At 39.2% G+C, this 20,148-nt stretch overlaps 1 pseudogene; it reads right to left on the reverse strand.

Annotated features, from left to right (window-relative positions):
• Positions 1-262: 262 nt before the first annotated feature.
• LOC118492055 lies at positions 263-5,948 on the reverse strand (annotated as a pseudogene).
• Positions 5,949-20,148: the final 14,200 nt, after the last annotated feature.

Genomic DNA, 20,148 nt, shown 5'->3' on the forward strand with positions numbered 1-20,148 from the left:
TATCATTTAAAAAAACGGATTAACTAATAATAACCGCGCATGAGAATCACTTTAATTACCATAAGCGCGTTTAATGTGTTTCCCCTAGAATTCTCGCTTAGGCGCAAGAGGCGCTCAACTTTAATAACTATGGTATTAGATGTAATGGGATTGGAATTGGAATTTGTGATGAATTTAATTGCCACAATAATCTTGTTTGGTTTGCAAATTACACAGGTTAGGAATGGAATTTAAATTCTAATTCCAGCGAACGTCCCTTAAAATCAAGGATACATAATGTTTCCATATAATTTTTTTCTGTATCGAGATCGTGACAGTAAACTTGGACACATTTTTAAACATTTTTTGTACAAGGTTAAGAAAATGTGTTTGTTCTTTATATATGGTCCTTGAAATCTATAAAGCAGCAAAGAGTGCAAGCTTGGTTTCTTAGTTCACCAAAGTATAGCCCTTCTGCAGCCTTGATCAACCCAGGTGCCGACGCCATTTGACCCTTCTGCAGCCTTTTGCTTGATGGTACTAGACCCAGATCAAGAATCAAGAATCTTTACTTCAGACAAGATCACAACCGTCCATTTCCATGATCACCCGTATGACGTAATTAGCAGCGAGGCAAATCCGCTGGCGGGTGAGGAAGTGTCTCCAGCGGTCCTTGCCCGTTCTTCACTATCAATGCAACTGAGAGTCCCCAAGTCAAGTGTATCAATGCATAAACCAAACCCCTAAAACATTTCAAAATCAACATTAAAGTTAATAAATAATCATCATAATTTAGTTTAGTGATGTGTTTAAACTTTAATGTACCTGGATGGATTATCAGCAACAAATTTGATTGCAGCCCATCCACCTACAACAGGTACACCGATCGTGTTCATGTAAGGTGGATCCACCAGATTAAAAGTTGCGGTTTCCCGCTACCATATCCAACCACATAGAAACTATACCCATGTGTTGGTTCAGGCCCCTAAAACACACACTCAGAAAAGCTCACGAAACAAGATGAACAAAACTTTCTACTTGCAAACTTTCTTTACTTGAAATTGAGTGTGTACAAAATACCGTTGCTGCTATCCTATTTATAAGAAAACAAATAAAGCACGTGCAAAAGAAACATTCAACCCATTCTCTATTATTCAGCAACTACTTCCAGCGACCCCAACGTCCATTATCTAATTTGTTTCCCACAAATTCGGTCAACCTATGACCAGTTCTAAAACCGTAACCCGTTGCCGACTTGACCCGTATCTGACCCGATCAAGATTATTCCAACATTCACCCCCTTAATCTTGATGTCGATCTTGCTAGCTATCTTTCCCGCGTCTCGCTTTAACCGGTTTTTCTTGTCCAATGCGAACCATTCTTGCTTGCTTGCTTCAAATCTTCTTGCTAACTTGCTATTCGAACCACAAAGATTCCGTCTTGCTACTTGCTATCAGCCACGCATGACTCGGTTCTTGCAACACGAACACACGGGTCCGATCACTTGCTCTTCGAATACCTGAAATGGTCTTTCTATCTTATCGGACTTCCTTTTTCAGCTAATTTGGATCAGCTTTTCTTTCTCTCGGTCTTTCATTCTTCTTTCTTTAACTTGCTTTGCTTTAACACTTTCTTTTCTGGCAAAAACCAGAATCTGTTTTCTTGCTAAATGAACCACATGGGTTCGATTACATGCTTCAACGTCTTCCTGTTGATAAAAAATGCTCAACTCTTGCTTTCACTTTCTTTTTACAACTTTTTGATCGACTCTTTCTTTCTTTCTAGTCGATTTCTTCTCTATTTCCCACCGGAACTCAATTTCCGGCAGCGGTCTTCGGTCTTTGTCTCCCATAAGAACAACTTTCCGACAGCGGTCTTCTGATCACCAGTTCTTCTTATCCGGTGACGACGGTCTATATCGGTCTTCACGGTCTTGTCACCCGCGAGTTCTTCGGTCTTTCTTTCAAGCCGTTCTGTCTACTACGGCTTCGGTCTCTTCTCGCCGGTCTTTCTTTCTTACGCCGGTACGGTCATTTTCCGGCGACGGTCTCTTTCTTCGGTCTTTTCTGCTGTAGCAGCCGGTCTTCACACTCCTTTACACAAAGCTAACAGCCACGGAACACAATGTTTATCACCGGTCACCCCGTCGTCTCAAACGGTACGTCTACCACAACAACGGTCGACCGAAACATGCTAACGCCTCTGTCTTCTGCTGTTAAACAGACACGAAACAACACCTGCTGTTCCGAACACTTCTTTCACCTTCGGACCTTCGGTTTGCTCCGTTTCTTGCTGCTGCGTTTGCCCTGCAGCCAAGGGCTACACCCTTTCTCGAACCGACTCTCAAACCCGCTTATTTAACCCGAGCGCTCTGATACCAAATGTTGGTTCAGGCCCCTAAAACACACACTCAGAAAAGCTCACGAAACAAGATGAACAAAACTTTCTACTTGCAAACTTTCTTTACTTGAAATTGAGTGTGTACAAAATACCGTTGCTGCTATCCTATTTATAAGAAAACAAATAAAGCACGTGCAAAAGAAACATTCAACCCATTCTCTATTATTCAGCAACTACTTCCAGCGACCCCAACGTCCATTATCTAATTTGTTTCCCACAAATTCGGTCAACCTATGACCAGTTCTAAAACCGTAACCCGTTGCCGACTTGACCCGTATCTGACCCGATCAAGATTATTCCAACATTGAAGATGAATCGGGTGGTTTTCAGTTGTCACGGTTCCTGTGTCCTGCAATATGAGTTGAACCCTATTCGATAACTTTGGTCCTAGTTCCGTTGGTTGACCCCGTGTTATTAGGTGCTCCGTTAACAAAATCATAAAACTTAAGTGGTGATCCTGGGAAATCCTCAGTGAACCACACTTGTTGACATTATTCATCGAAGCCGCCATCACACCACCGTTAACACCTTGACAGTTCTGGTTTGGTGTTTTTGAACCACACTTGTTGACATTAGTAAAGAAAAGATTCATGTCTATTTCTTTCGGGACTTGTCCGATTTCTAGGCTTTTTAACCCGTCCATAACCGCTAGATTATCGTTAAACCTAGGTAGTAAAGAAGCTGGTATAGCTACACTATTTGGGGTCGCACCAATGTATTGAAAATATGCAATTGATGTTATATTTTGAAAGGAGACATTTTGGGCCGACATGGAGTATCTACCTATCTTCTGATCGGCTGTGACTAGGACGTTAAGAGTTTGACCTGGTCCAAGCATCACACGGTCAGTGGTGAACGCTTTCGTGTACTCTGCATCGGCTTCAACTTGTGGTTAGCTATTGAAAAGAAGCTTTCCATATTCAAAAGCGCGCCAATTAGCCTTATCATGTATGTTTTTCCAGGTACCACATTAATCTTTTTGAAAATTGAATTGAATAGTTAATATTCGTTTAAGATTGCACCCAATTTTTTTATTTAAAAAAACGGCCCGTTTGACCCAAAGCCGGTATGACCCGACACCCCCCGTTTTGTGGGGTGTAATGCATTGTAACAAAATACTATATGCAAAAGATATTTATTGACTTTGATATATTGATAGTTCAAAAACACAAAAAGCGTAATAAACTTATCATATATACCAGTGAATTGTGGCATTGTAGGGTGTCTCATTAGTGAGTTTGACGATAACTCGGTCATCTTCTTGGGCATACACAACTGGTTGATGGTCACAATGCTTCTGGTGTTGCAAAGCTTGTTGACTTGCAGCATTATTTGGACTTTAAACTCATAGAACCTTGTTGAACCACCCTTAGGCCATTGTGCTATGGCTTGAACTGTGTTATGAGTACATAGAAATAGTAAGCTTGTTAAGACATACGTGAATAAACTGACCATTTTTTAGTGAGATTCTGCATGTGTGAAGAAGGAAGTGAGAGCATAATGGCATGCAGTTTTAAATAGAGAAATCATCCCATTTTTATATTTAAATAAAAAGTAGGAATTAGAAAAGTGATTTATGAAGATGTATTATGTTTGTCAGCTTTCGTGATTGATTCCGGTTACATCCATTTATAATAATGAGTTGTTGGAAGCTGTTTGCTCTATCAAGATCAAGTCATTTGACTCAACAGCTGCTTCAATTACATCACATTATGACTATGTGTAGAAATTAAGATACATAGAGAGCATCTATGAAGAGGTTTCTTTTTTTTACTTTGCAGTGATTAATTGGGAGTAAAAAGGTGAGTTAATTGGTTGGCTTTAATTGGACATTCTCCTTCTAGAATGATTCATAAGACATTGATGCATGTTCAAGTAGGGTCTCCTTTATAATCATGTTGTTTTACTAAACCTTCGGATTCTCCAAACAATACTAGGATCTTAACTAGAGGTTCTCATTTTGGATTTGAAGTTTAGTAGTGATTAACAAATCACCTCCGTTTGAAGGAAAACTTTAAGATTTTGAGCGATACATATGTTTAGGGATGTAAATGAATCAAATGAATACGAACAACGGCTTGTTTGGGTTTATTCGTTTAAGTTTATTCAAACAAATGAAGAAATACAAACACTTAACGAACTGATTTTCTTGTTTGTGTTCATTCGAGAAAAATTATGTTTGTTCCTGTTCATTCATCTAGCAGATAAACAATATATATATATATATATATATATATATATATATATATATATATATATATATATATATATATATATATGGTAGGATAGTGTACATTAATTCAAAAGTGTGAGAAGTGTATTATAACACCGTATAACACCATATAAACACCGTATAACACTATGTAACACCATATAACACTATATAACAATATATAACACTATACATCTATCATAGACATGCTATCAGACAAAATATAGTGTTATATTTGGTTATATTTGTTATATAATGTTATATAGTGTTACATAGTGTTATATGGTGTTATATGGTGTTACATAGTGTTATACGGTGTTATATATAGTGTTATAATACACTTCTCACACTTCTGGATTAATGTACATGATCCTCTACCTATACATACATATATAGAAACGAGATCAGGAGAAAACGGCAAAAAGTGTGAGAACGGTGAGAGCATCTTGGCCGAACACGTGGCGTGGGGCATGATCAGGGTCCAAGGGTTTTTTTTGTCTTTTTAGTATTCTTCTCCTTTCATGATTTTCGCGTTTGACATGCTTCTTTATTTTTTGCGTGCAAGATAATTTTGGCGTTTTGTAGATTTATTAATTATTTGGCGTTATATTGTTTTTTCTGAGATTTCTCCTCTTTGAGTTAATTCTTTTTGTGTCAGATAGTTAATATTTTGGCGTTATGGCTTTTTCCATGTCATTTTTGGCGTTTTGTATCTTTTTGTTAATAATTCATTACCATATATTAATATTTTAAAAAATTACAATAACTCGAAAATCCAAATAATCTAATAGTCTTACGTAGGTGGGATTACATCAGAGATGTACCCATCGCTTTGTTCTTTACTTTCTTCAGATTCTTCATCATCAAATTTCATTTTTGCGTATAACGTCATTAGCTCGTCTCTTCTTTGCTGCATCATATTTTTGAATATCACTGCATCCTTGGATTTTGGATCTTTTGAAGGTGTTAAATCACAGAGTTGTTCAACGATAGATAGCAACCCTGTCTTCAACATTTCTTCCATTGGTCTTGAATATTGCACCCCGTTTTTATACGTTACTTCAAGTGTCCCTTCTTTCTCATTCAATACCCAACTGCTAAGTTTTGGTATTTGTGTATCTTCAATATCATCATCATCTTCTGCTGGAAACTTTCTCTCTAGTCTTTTCATTACAGTTCTAGTTCTTTCACAATCGTTGTCTATTGGAACCCCAAGGGCCAGGATATCCTTCTGAACATTTTCATTCATTCCCATTATGGCTTTTATTGTTCTTACCTTTACTCTTCTCCTGTCAGCTAACTTTATGATGAATCTTTTTTCTTTCCTTTCAAACATCCATGCAATAACCTTAGCCATTTTTTTAAATTTTTTGGCGTTTTGGAGAATATGTGGCGTTTTAGTTTTTTCTAGCGTGTTTGAGCTTGCTTCTGATGGTCTTCTTTTATATTGACTTTTTTCCCCGCATATGTCAGGTAATTATGGCGTTTTTAAAAGAATAAATAAATTTAATATAATAAATGTTAGTAATTATGTTTTCCGTCGTTTCATTTTACTGTTTTTTGCAGTTTATCGTGTTTTGTGTTTTGTGTTTGTGACTCAACTGTTTTAATGGTGTAACACGTCAAATCTTTTTTTACGGCTGTAATTATGGCGTTTTGTTTTCCAATGGCGGTTAGATAACTATTGGACTTCTTTTTGTTTTATATTCTTTGCACATTGTTTCACTCTTTTTTTTTTATAATATTAGTTGTTCAAATTAATTTTATTATAGTTTGGTAGTTTTTTGGGGGCTTTTTTATGGCATTATGGCGTTTTACACGTATTTGCTAATTTTGGCGTTTTATTATATTTTTCATTATAGCATTAATATTATTTTTGTTGTTTATTAACTAACATTACAGAACAAACAATAGGCAAAGAAAATTAAAAAAAAAGTAAAAAAACAAAACAAAGCAGAAGCAATTTATGATTTTAAATCTTCAGTGTCATCAATCTCTTTTTTCTTTTGAAACTACAAGAAATGTGACAAATAAATGACGTTTTGGTCAAAAACGAATGAAAAAACCACAAGAACATAGTAAAAAACAATTCAAATTCAAGATTTCTTTTTACACTTATCATTATTATTCGAATACAATGTTATAAATTAAATTTACACGTTTAAATTTACGTGAATTCGTAAATAACGAAAATTTACATACGTGTAAGTTTGTCATTTACAAATGTGTAAATTTGTTATATTTACACATGCGTAAAAAATCTAGTAAGAGTGGTTTTGAGAGGAAAAATGAATTATTTGATGTTGTGAATTATTTTTTGATGTTGTATTTTAATTAGAATGAGGTTTGTATTAAAAAAATCGGTTTTAATTGGTTTTTTCATTCGTTCTCACGGTTCTCGCAATATTTAGCGTTCTCAAGATAACCCTCCCCTATATATATATATATATATATATATATATATATAGGAACAGGATCAAGAGAAAACGCCTCAAAGTGTGAGAACGATTCTCAGCCACAAGATCTTAGTCGTTTGTGGCTGAGATTGATACGGTGACATTTTTGTAAATACTAGGGGCCTTTTAACTACCAGTAGGGGTAAAATAGGAAGATCCAAACAAGGATGCACATTTCCCCGATCATATTTAAACGCCAATAACTTTTTTATACGCAATTATTTTACAAAAAGATCACATCATAAAATTAAGCGTTTTTATCTTTTCAACGAGTATAGTATTGATATAATTTTCAAAAAAAAATGAAGTCGGTTTTTTTTGGAGTTTTAAACTTTGTTTTTACGGCGTTTTCAACTGGGTTTTTATGACGTTTTTCTGAAGTGGGTATTTTTATGGCGTTTCCAACTGCGTATTTTCATAGTGTTTTTTTTTGAACCGGGTGTTTTTATGGCATTTTCAACTGAGTTTTTATGGTGTTTTTCTGAACTGTGTGTTTTTATGGCGTTTTCAACTGGGTATTTTTCATGACGTTTTTCTGAACTGGGTGTTTGTGGCGTTTTTATTTGAACACCCAGTTCATGTTATTTTTTTTTAATTTCAAAAGTATAGCAATAGTACACTCATTAGAAAGAGAATAAAACACTTGATTTTATGGTGTATTTTAAAAAAATAATCACGCATAAAAAAGTTACGAGAGTTTAAAAAAGATGGTGGAATATGCATGTGAATGTCATGTGCATGGTCTTTGATATGTGAGTGGCATGTGCTTGGGTTTTTTGACAATATTACCCTTAGTGTAAGTTAGCACCAACGTCACATGTCAACACAAAAATCGTTCTCACCGTTCTCACACTTTTAGGCGTTTTCTCTAAATCCTGACCACACACACGCACATACACACACACACACACACACATATATATATATATAGGGTAGGTTTCTAGAGTAAACACTAGGTTAAGAGTGAACTGTGTGAACTAATCTAAGCCATTAGATTACATAATCTAGAGATTTTTAAACAATGACAAGATTATAATTATGATGTTGTAACTTCCCTTTAAAATAAATGACTTAAGGGTATTTGGGTCTTTTGTAAATTGCATTTATTAAACAATATAATCAAAATCTCTAAAATCTCGTCAGTTTCCATATATACAAGATACACAGATGTTAGTGTATACATATGTGTACAATCTCGCTAGTATCAGTTTATACAAGATACACATATGTTAGTTTATATACATGTGTACAGTCTTGAAAACTATCAGTAACAACTGTTATTTTATACACATATGTACAGTCTCAATAACTATCAGTTTATACAAGATACAAAACTGTTAGTTTATACACATGTGTACAAACTTTTATACGTCTGTGTATTATATTCAGAAATGGTTACATATGTGTATAGTAACAACATATAGTATATTATGCATGCACACGAGTAGATTCATATAAAAATTATGAATTTAATTAAAACGAAACAAGTCACATGTATGCTAAAATAAATAACTTTATCACATATTCAAAAAAAAATTAATGCCCAAAAATGATTACAATCTCAATATCAGAGAAAATTTTCAATATTTATTGAAAATTATAAAAAGTTAAAAACAATATATTATGACATCTATGTGTACATATAATAAAAGAAAAACAATATTTAAGTTAAAATTAAAAAAAATATGGATTAAGAAATGAGTGCTACGGATATTTGAAAATTAAATAATTTTTAAACAGAATATTACAAAAAAAAAACATTTGAAAAAAATAATAGTTTTGTCTTTATCATCTTCTTGAGTGATAAGAATACTTGCAATATTCATTAATCAACTTCAACATAACATATGAGCTGAAGATGTAGAATGATAATGTCGTAATCCATGATGGTCTACCAAAATTTAAAGCTCTTCAATTTTTGATAATTAAAATAATGGAGAAATAATGAAAAAAGAGAGAAAGAGTGAGAGAGAGAGAGAGAGAGAGAGAGAGAGAGAGAGAGAGAGAGAGATATGGAGAAAGATAGTAAGGAGATGAGAAAATTAAGGGATTTTAATTAAATATATTTGGCTAATGTCAATCTTACCATTTTTAATCTAAAAAATATCAAAAGTCAAGATTAGTTCACTCAGTTTACTATTAAGAAGTTGTTCACTGTTGAACCTAATCATATATATATATATTTGGTTAATGTACAATTTGTGTTAACGTACGATGCGTACGAGATTGAGTTACAACATGCGAGTTTTTCTTTATAATGTGCGATTCTTTTTTTACATAACATGCGATTTGCACATTATCTGTGATTTTTTTGTGATATAACATGCAATTTGTGTTCTGATACAACATGCGACTTTTTATTTATAACATGCGATTGAAGTTTATAACGTGCAACCTTCAAATCTCGTACGATAAGGCATATTGTACATTACACTTTCACTAATCCTGGCCATACATGTGACAACCGGTAATTTACGCCCTTAATTACGCGATTATCAGGAGATTAACGCAATAATAAATAGTGATTACAGCGTAAATCAACTTAATCAGGCCTTTGGAGTGCCTAGAAACGCCCGACCGACTTTACAGTACGCGCATGACAGTCCACGGAGAACCTGCTAAACGATAAACGATAACGATCTGAAACCGTACAAAACACTGACGACACCGACAATTATGGAGGTTACACGAATATATTTGTGCTTATGAGTTTGGGTTGCGATAGCGGGTCCCGTAGAAATTACGGACCACTTACACATGAGATGGGCTTGTGGGCTCTGGGCCCAAGCCCAAAATCCACAAACCTAAACCTGCACATAATCAGATCTATTTCTTAAAAATCTTAACAAAATCTGAGTTATCTCATCAAGATCTAATGAAATCAACAATAAATCTCTACAAGAGATTTTAAGTCATTGGATAAAACATGTTACCATGTAAAATGTTTGACCTGAATGTAACTTGAATATATAATAGACATAAAAGTCATTTTGGTCTATAAATGAAAACCCAGACACCCTTTACATACACACTCGAGACCCACTGCCAAACCATCCCCACTCCCTCTATACAAAGCAAACACAGAGATTTCATTATCTCCATTCAAAATCAAACAACACACACATAACTCACAAGCCAAACACCCTCTCTTGTGCTCCTTTCCCCCCTTCGTTCTTGACTGTCGGCGATCGGAGAAACTCCGGCCGGTGGCGGCGGTTCTCCGATGACTCACACACCCATCGCAGCCCCCCTCTTCCTTCCTTTCTCCGGTCAAACAGCAACCAACCACCCCCATCCCCCCTTTCTCGTTCTGAAACGAACAACCACCACCGTTTGGTGATGGTGGTGCGGCGGCGACCAAACAGAAGAGAGAGAGAGAGGCGGCGAGAAGAGAGAGAGCCGAGAAGAGAGGAAGAACCGGCGGTCAAAGGTTCGGACCGCCGGTCGATTTGTTTATCCGCTGGTCAGCAGCTCCGATTCGGTTCAGGTCTCGGGTACGGGGTCTCGGGTTCGAGTCACAGCTGTGGTTCAGGTTCCGGGTGGTCACCGGCAAGACACGACGGTGGTGGTGTATTGGTCCGACCATGTCACGGTAAACTCTCCATTTTCTTGCTGTGAAGATCGATGATGATGATGATGTTGCTGTTGTTGTTAATGTTGATGATTTGGTTCAGAATGGTTCGTCTCTGGATCAGGTTTTCCGTTCGGGTTCTCGGTTCAGCAGGTGTGGTTCAGCTCGGTTCTGGTTCGGGTCAAACGCAGTTGACTCGGTCAACACCCGAGTCAACTCGGGTCAACAGCAAGATAAGCGTGGTCAACAGCAGTTTCGGTTCAGGTCTCGCGATTCGGTCAGACGGTTCGGTTCGGTTGACTCGGTCAAAGCAAGTCGACTCAGCGAGTCAACTCAGCTGACTCGTCATCTCAGTCAGCGTATCGACACGCGAAAGATTTGGTAAAGCTAACGACGCGTATAGTGTGACAACCCGAGTTTCCAAGGCTTCTACTTGACTTGGTACTTGTTCACTAGATGTCGGTTCTATATACATGATGTGCCTTATATGTGTGTCTTATATATATATATATATACTTGATGTGCATCATTGGTGTATGTTTATTATATGGTGGTGTTAAATTATGTTGTATACATAAAACAAAAGATGGACTCCTAGCCAAAATACCCACACCCGAATCACCCACCTGCATTGATGTGGAATTTATAATAATAATGTATGTGTTAGTTAATAAATGTTGACCATCACCTCTAGCCAAAAACCCCACCCACGAAAACGTGTTTCCGTCCACCATGGGTCCAATGAAAACAAGAGTGGGCCTTTGGCCCAGTAGCGATCGGGTTATTTATTCTTGTACAAACCCTTACGTGAATGTTTAATCGGTAAACCCTACCTATCCCAAGTTGTGTGCGGCAGTGGACCCCCACCATCGAAGACACCATCCTTGTTTGAGCCAACCGTTGGTTAGTATATTCACTATGATGTTAATGGTTTCTTTATTTGATGATGTTATGTGAATAACGTATGGAACCTGTTGTGTGTAAATTGTATTCTAGCATAAGAAATAGCATAGAGGGTTATATGTCCTAGAATCACTAATGAATTTAAGGTAGATCACAGATAGATTACTGATGTTGTGATGGATTGTGATTATTGGATGAATGGTTGGCTAGTTTAGGGGTCCAATAAACATCAAAAGGTAATATCATATTGTCAGATAAAATGATTTGAGTTATCATGTGGTTAATTGGAATTATTTGGAATGATGTGTGTGTGGGTGCCCCATTAGACCAAATATTGGTCCAATGACACCAAGAGGTGCTCATGCATATTGCCGCCCATATTGTACACATGAGTTCACCGATTTCCTCTTTAATATTGTCGGCCACTTTATGTAGAGGATGATCAAAATAGTTTCAATAAAATATTCATGTTCATAGTTGGTCCAATGGCCTTTTGAGGTGGGATAGAAATGTCGGCTGATTATATTCTAAATTAAGTTTAGTTTTGTTTTTTTGTAAACCCCAACAAAGGAAAATGGGCGGCTAGTAGGTGTTAGATCAAGGTCAGTGGGTTGCAAGAAGGTTTGTGATTTTTGGGCGGCTAACCAAAAGTCATTGGTTGTGGGAATCGGCCAGTTAGTGCTAGGAACCAACTCATAAAAGTCATAAAAGTGGCGGCTTATTACATAAAGGAAATATATAAAAAAAAAATAAATAAAACATGTCAGTAAGAGTCCTAGGGATTTGGGGTGAGCAAGATTCTTTTGTCAAAGGAGAGGTCATCTCCGATTGGTGGGATTGGCGGCCATTAATGGCCATTGGCTGATTTTTAACGGCCCACTAACACATGATATGCCAACCGAATTGCTTAGGAATTTACTTTGTTGCTGTGCGTGTTAGCTCAGTTAAGTCCAGAAGGTTGACACCGTTAGTTGTTAACTCTATTAAGTGGTTAACCCTGTTAAGTAGTAACTGAGTTAAGTATGCCTTATAGGTTATGAAGGTTAACTGGGTTACATTAATCATATTAACTATGATAAACTCGTTATGTATGATAACTCTTTTATGGCACAGTGTTTATGTTAAGTGTGTTAACTCAAATTTTGGCATGTTAGTTTTGTTAATCTTGGTTAACGCCAGTACCGCAATTAAGTTTCCAAGACTGTTAAGGAATAACTAAGTTAAAATAAACTGAGGAAGCCTATAAGGTAAAGCTTGAATTGCATGAATTGATTAACTGCTTATGTGTTACCTGACGTAAACTGTCAAATACACCTTGTGACATAGAGTATATGTGAAACTTTACCAACATGTACTGACTGTGAATACGTGCATACTTTAGGACGTGACTGGTTTACTGTGAGCACTTAACTTAACATACCGAGCAAACCAAGGTGAGTTCACACAGCCAAGGCATGGGGTTCCCAGGGTGGGAATGGGATTTGATTATTTACTGGTACTTGTCTATAATGGAACGTAGTGATGTTATGGGATGAACTATGGTACATACTCCACGGTTAGAACTACTGCTAGACTAGTAACACTTATTGAACTGATCTTCGCACACCTGCCAAGGGTTGGCCGCGATATTATGACTGACTTCGCACACCTGCCTTTGGAAGGCCGCGAACTGTAACTTTCTAAACTTCGCACACCTGCCTGGTAGGCCGCGATACAAATAAACCTAGTCTAGAATACTCGGGATGAACATCCCCTAATATCTTCGCATACCTGCCTGGGAGGCCGCGATGGAAAACTAATACGATACATGACATAACGAACGAACATACTACTACTCACACTGTACTACTACTGAACTGTTAACTGTGAACTCGCTCAACTAGTTGTTGATCCTCTGTTACATGCCTTGCAGGTCGTTAGATACTTTTGGAGCTTGCACAGGGAGGAGCAGGTCGTTGTGGAGCACGGATTATGTTTTGAAACTTATTGAACTTATGTTATACTTTTGGGTTTCGTACTTATGCTTCCGCTATACTTATAAACTATGGTTATGTTTTAAACACCTATCGTATTGAATGATTGGTTTACATTTATTATATCTGATATAAATTACAGGTTCGATATGATTGGTGGCTTGATCCAGGTCAGTCACGCTCCCAAGCGGTGATACTCCGCAGGTGGATTTTGGGGGTGTGACAGATTGGTATCAGAGCCATTGGTTATAGAGAACTTGGTTTTAATATGGGAAAACGTTTTTATTAAAACCAGACTATAACCAGAACAGTGCTCTCAACGATCCACAACGACGCTTCGCTCCACGTGCAAGACTCGACATCCTAGGTAATAAGGTTTATATTTATTGCCTGTTTGCTAGAACTGCTTAGAACTTTGCCCGCAATACGCTTAGATACACATGCCTCTGTTATATGAGAACGCCTATATGCCTACACTTTTCTGTCATCGCCTTACCCGCGAACCATTCTTACATATGCTACTTTTACTATGAAGATCATGTCTGGAAGAATTAGCATGACACAAGCCCAGCTAGAGGCTTTCGTTCAAGCTCAAGTTGCTGCGGCGGTTGCAGCAGCTCAAGCAGGTAGTATATCCTGCAGTATAGGCACACACTAGGATCTCTAGATCCTACGTTAACTCTCATATTTAACTTCGTCCTATTCGTACACAATAGGTCAACACGCGCAGCAGCCTGTCTGCACATTCAAGAACTTCATGGACTGTCGTCCAAATTCCTTCAGTGGCACCGAGGGGGCAGTGGGACTCCTCCATTGGTTTGAAAAGCTAGAATCAGTATTCGAAATGTGCGAGTGCCCTGAGGCTCGCAAGGTCAAGTATGCGACTGGCACCCTGGAAGGAATAGCACTAACTTGGTGGAACGCCCAAGTTCAAATTCTGGGGTTGGCAGCTGCTAACGCCACACCCTGGAATGATTTCAAGGAACTTATCAAGCGTGAGTATTGCACGCGTGAGGATATTCATAAGTTGGAGGATGAGCTCTATAATTTGAAGATGGTTGGATCGGAAATCGAAGCGTATACTAAGCGGTCGAATGAGCTGGCCGTGCTGTGTCCAACTATGGTGGACCCTCCCTACAAGCGCATCGAGATGTATCTCAAGGGATTGGCGCCAGAGATCCAGAGCCATGTCACATCAGCTAATCTCGATAACATCCAGGAAATTCAGCGTCTCGCTCATTGTATCACCGACCAGGCAGTGGATCAGAATAAACTGCCTAAGCGTGTCAACACTACTGCTGCAGTCACTCCTTCAGCTACTCCAGCTGCTACTCCTGCTACTCACAGCGACAACAAAAGAAAGTGGGATGGGGATTCCAGCAAGGGATCGGTCTCTGTTCAGTCTCAGCAGCGCAAGACAAATGACTACCAGAATTCGAGTCAGCAATCATCTGGCAGTCAGGGGCAGGGTGGATATCGGGGAATTCACCCACTGTGTAATAAGTGCAACAGACACCACAGCGGAAGATGTCGCAGGGAACGTTGTCAAAGATGCCTCAAGATGGGTCATGAGGCAAAGGATTGTAGAAGCTCTCGGCCAGCAAATCAGAACCAGCAACTCCCACCGCCAGCTCCACAGAACCAGCAACAGCAACCACAGCGTGGAAACCGGGGATGTTTCCAGTGTGGGGCAGAAGGTCATTACAAACGCGATTGTCCTCAGTTGAACCAGAACCAGAACCACAACAATAACCAGGGCAACGGGAACAACAACAACAACAGGGGAAACAACAACAACAACGGCAACGAGGCAAGAGGTCAAGCTTTCGTGCTAGGACGAGGAGACGCAATGAACGATATTTGAACTTATAACTTATTTTGGGTTTTCATTATTATGTTTCCGCTACTCAAACAAAGTTTGGTTTGAACATCAATTGTATTGGGTTTTACGAATTATTTTGACTACTATACTTTATGTTTGATATGATGGATGGTTTGATATCATTGAGCGCATCTGCCGCATTTATGGACCTTATGAACAGGGTGTGCAAACCCTATCTTGACAAGTTCGTCGTTGTCTTCATCGACGACATTCTGCTCTACCCCGAGAGTCAGAAGGAGCACGAGCAGCAATTACGTTTTATCTTGGAACTTCTTCGAAAGGAGCAACTGTACGCAAAATTTTCAAAATGCGACTTCTGGCTTCGTGAAGTCCACTTCCTAGGCCATGTGGTGAACAGGGATGGGAACTACAGGATAAGGTATATTGCTTACGCTTCGCGGCAACTCAAGATTTATGAACGGAACTACACGACGCACGATTTAGAGCTGGGAGCTGTTGTTTTCACGCTTAAGATATGGCGGTACTACCTGTACGGTACCAGGTGCACGATTTACACCGATCACGGGAGTCTCGAGCATATTCTTAAGCAAAAGGAATTTGAACATGCGTCAACGAAGATGGGTTGAACTACTGAACGACTACGAATGTGCCATCAAGTATCATCCAGGCAAGGCCAACGTTGTGGCTGACGCCCTCAGTCGAAGGGACACCCTACTTAAGCGCGTGCGAGCGCTACAACACACTATTCAGTCCAGTCTTCCTGCGCAGATACGAGCTGCTTGGATAGAAGCATTGAAACCCGAAAACGTCATGGCTGAAGCCTTACGCGGTTCAAGGTAACGAATGGAACAAAAGGAAGACGGCGCCTACTATGTAACGAGGCGTATTTGGGCCCCACTATATGGCGGCTTACGAGAACTTGTGATGGATGAAACTTATAAGTCTCGCTACTCGGTACATCCAGGTTCGGATAAAATGTACCCCGATATCAGAACTACATATTGGTGGCCTAGCATGGAGGCCCGCATTGCAACTTACGTCGGCAAATGTTCGACTTGTGCAATAGTCAAGGTTGAATATAAAAAACTTGCAGGCCTACTTCAACAGCCTAAGATACCTCAATGGAAATGGGAAGAAATTTCCATGGATTTCGTTACAGGCCTACCTAGATCCCAGCGTGGGAATGATACTATATGGGTGATCGTGGATCGACTCACCAAGTCTGCACACTTCCTGGCTATAAAGGAAACGGATAAGTTCTCCACTCTCGCAGACATCTATCTTAAAGGAGTTGTTTCGAGGCACGGGGTGCCCACCTCCATCATTTCGGATCGGGATGCACGATTCACGTCAGAGCTATGGCAAGCGATGCACAAAGCGTTTGGCTCTCGTTTAGACATGAGCACAGCATATCACCCTCAGACGGATGGGCAGTCTGAGCGCACGATTCAAACTCTAGAAGACATGCTTCGAGCGTGTGTTATCGATTTCGGCAACGGCTGGGAAAAGCACCTCCCTTTAGTGGAGTTTTCATACAATAACAGTTACCACACCAACATCCAAGCCGCTCCATTCGAAGCGTTGTACGGACGTAAATGCCGGGCACCTCTCTGTTGGGCAGAGGTGGGGGATAGTCAGATTACGGGTCCAGAGATTTTAGTGGACGCCACAGAAAAGATTGCACAGATACGACAACGCATGGCGGCAGCACGCGACCGTCAGAAAGCCTACGCGGATAAGCGTAAGAGGCCATTGGAATTTCAGGTCGGGGACCGGGTTTTACTTAAAGTCTCACCCTGGAAGGGCGTGGTTCGTTTTGGCAAACGAGGCAAACTCAATCCGCGGTATGTCGGACCATTCGAGATCATAGAAAGAATAGGCCCAGTAGCCTACAGATTGAACCTACCAGCTGAACTCGGTACAGTTCACAACGTATTCCACATGTCGAATCTGAAGAAGTGCCTGTCAGATGAGACCCTCACCATTTCTTTTAAGGAACTAACTATCGACGAGCGGTTGCAGTTCGTCGAGGAACCTGTAGAAATCACGGACCGGGATGTTAAGGTCCTCAAAAGCAAGAGAATCCCTCTTGTTCGAGTTCGTTGGAACTCCCGACGTGGCCCAGAGTACACCTGGGAACGCGAAGACCAAATGAAAGAAAAGTACCCCCAGTTATTCGAAACCAATACAACCACTGCTGAGGCTGAAGCTACTACTACTGAATTTCGGGACGAAATACCAAATCAACGGGGGGATGATGTGACACCCCAGGAAAACCAGTGAACAATACAGCTTACCTAGCTTCCTCAGTGAGTGCGTACCAAATTTCGGGACGAAATTTCTTTTAAGTTTGGGATAATGTGACAACCCGAGTTTCCAAGGCTTCTACTTGACTTGGTACTTGTTCACTAGATGTCGGTTCTATATACATGATGTGCCTTATATGTGTGTCTTATATATATATATATACTTGATGTGCATCATTGGTGTATGTTTATTATATGGTGGTGTTAAATTATGTTGTATACATAAAACAAAAGATGGACTCCTAGCCAAAATACCCACACCCGAATCACCCACCTGCATTGATGTGGAATTTATAATAATAATGTATGTGTTAGTTAATAAATGTTGACCATCACCTCTAGCCAAAAACCCCACCCACGAAAACGTGTTTCCGTCCACCATCGGTCCAATGAAAACAAGAGTGGGCCTTTGGCCCAGTAGCGATCGGGTTATTTATTCTTGTACAAACCCTTACGTGAATGTTTAATCGGTAAACCCTACCTATCCCAAGTTGTGTGCGGCAGTGGACCCCCACCATCGAAGACACCATCCTTGTTTGAGCCAACCGTTGGTTAGTATATTCACTATGATGTTAATGGTTTCTTTATTTGATGATGTTATGTGAATAACGTATGGAACCTGTTGTGTGTAAATTGTATTCTAGCATAAGAAATAGCATAGAGGGTTATATGTCCTAGAATCACTAATGAATTTAAGGTAGATCACAGATAGATTACTGATGTTGTGATGGATTGTGATTATTGGATGAATGGTTGGCTAGTTTAGGGGTCCAATAAACATCAAAAGGTAATATCATATTGTCAGATAAAATGATTTGAGTTATCATGTGGTTAATTGGAATTATTTGGAATGATGTGTGTGTGGGTGCCCCATTAGACCAAATATTGGTCCAATGACACCAAGAGGTGCTCATGCATATTGCCGCCCATATTGTACACATGAGTTCACCGATTTCCTCTTTAATATTGTCGGCCACTTTATGTAGAGGATGATCAAAATAGTTTCAATAAAATATTCATGTTCATAGTTGGTCCAATGGCCTTTTGAGGTGGGATAGAAATGTCGGCTGATTATATTCTAAATTAAGTTTAGTTTTGTTTTTTTGTAAACCCCAACAAAGGAAAATGGGCGGCTAGTAGGTGTTAGATCAAGGTCAGTGGGTTGCAAGAAGGTTTGTGATTTTTGGGCGGCTAACCAAAAGTCATTGGTTGTGGGAATCGGCCAGTTAGTGCTAGGAACCAACTCATAAAAGTCATAAAAGTGGCGGCTTATTACATAAAGGAAATATATAAAAAAAAATAAATAAAACATGTCAGTAAGAGTCCTAGGGATTTGGGGTGAGCAAGATTCTTTTGTCAAAGGAGAGGTCATCTCCGATTGGTGGGATTGGCGGCCATTAATGGCCATTGGCTGATTTTTAACGGCCCACTAACACATGATATGCCAACCGAATTGCTTAGGAATTTACTTTGTTGCTGTGCGTGTTAGCTCAGTTAAGTCCAGAAGGTTGACACCGTTAGTTGTTAACTCTATTAAGTGGTTAACCCTGTTAAGTAGTAACTGAGTTAAGTATGCCTTATAGGTTATGAAGGTTAACTGGGTTACATTAATCATATTAACTATGATAAACTCGTTATGTATGATAACTCTTTTATGGCACAGTGTTTATGTTAAGTGTGTTAACTCAAATTTTGGCATGTTAGTTTTGTTAATCTTGGTTAACGCCAGTACCGCAATTAAGTTTCCAAGACTGTTAAGGAATAACTAAGTTAAAATAAACTGAGGAAGCCTATAAGGTAAAGCTTGAATTGCATGAATTGATTAACTGCTTATGTGTTACCTGACGTAAACTGTCAAATACACCTTGTGACATAGAGTATATGTGAAACTTTACCAACATGTACTGACTGTGAATACGTGCATACTTTAGGACGTGACTGGTTTACTGTGAGCACTTAACTTAACATACCGAGCAAACCAAGGTGAGTTCACACAGCCAAGGCATGGGGTTCCCAGGGTGGGAATGGGATTTGATTATTTACTGGTACTTGTCTATAATGGAACGTAGTGATGTTATGGGATGAACTATGGTACATACTCCACGGTTAGAACTACTGCTAGACTAGTAACACTTATTGAACTGATCTTCGCACACCTGCCAAGGGTTGGCCGCGATATTATGACTGACTTCGCACACCTGCCTTTGGAAGGCCGCGAACTGTAACTTTCTAAACTTCGCACACCTGCCTGGTAGGCCGCGATACAAATAAACCTAGTCTAGAATACTCGGGATGAACATCCCCTAATATCTTCGCATACCTGCCTGGGAGGCCGCGATGGAAAACTAATACGATACATGACATAACGAACGAACATACTACTACTCACACTGTACTACTACTGAACTGTTAACTGTGAACTCGCTCAACTAGTTGTTGATCCTCTGTTACATGCCTTGCAGGTCGTTAGATACTTTTGGAGCTTGCACAGGGAGGAGCAGGTCG

Source organism: Helianthus annuus, chromosome 5, assembly GCF_002127325.2.
Source record: "Helianthus annuus cultivar XRQ/B chromosome 5, HanXRQr2.0-SUNRISE, whole genome shotgun sequence".
In the NCBI taxonomy this organism is placed as follows: domain Eukaryota; kingdom Viridiplantae; phylum Streptophyta; class Magnoliopsida; order Asterales; family Asteraceae; genus Helianthus; species Helianthus annuus.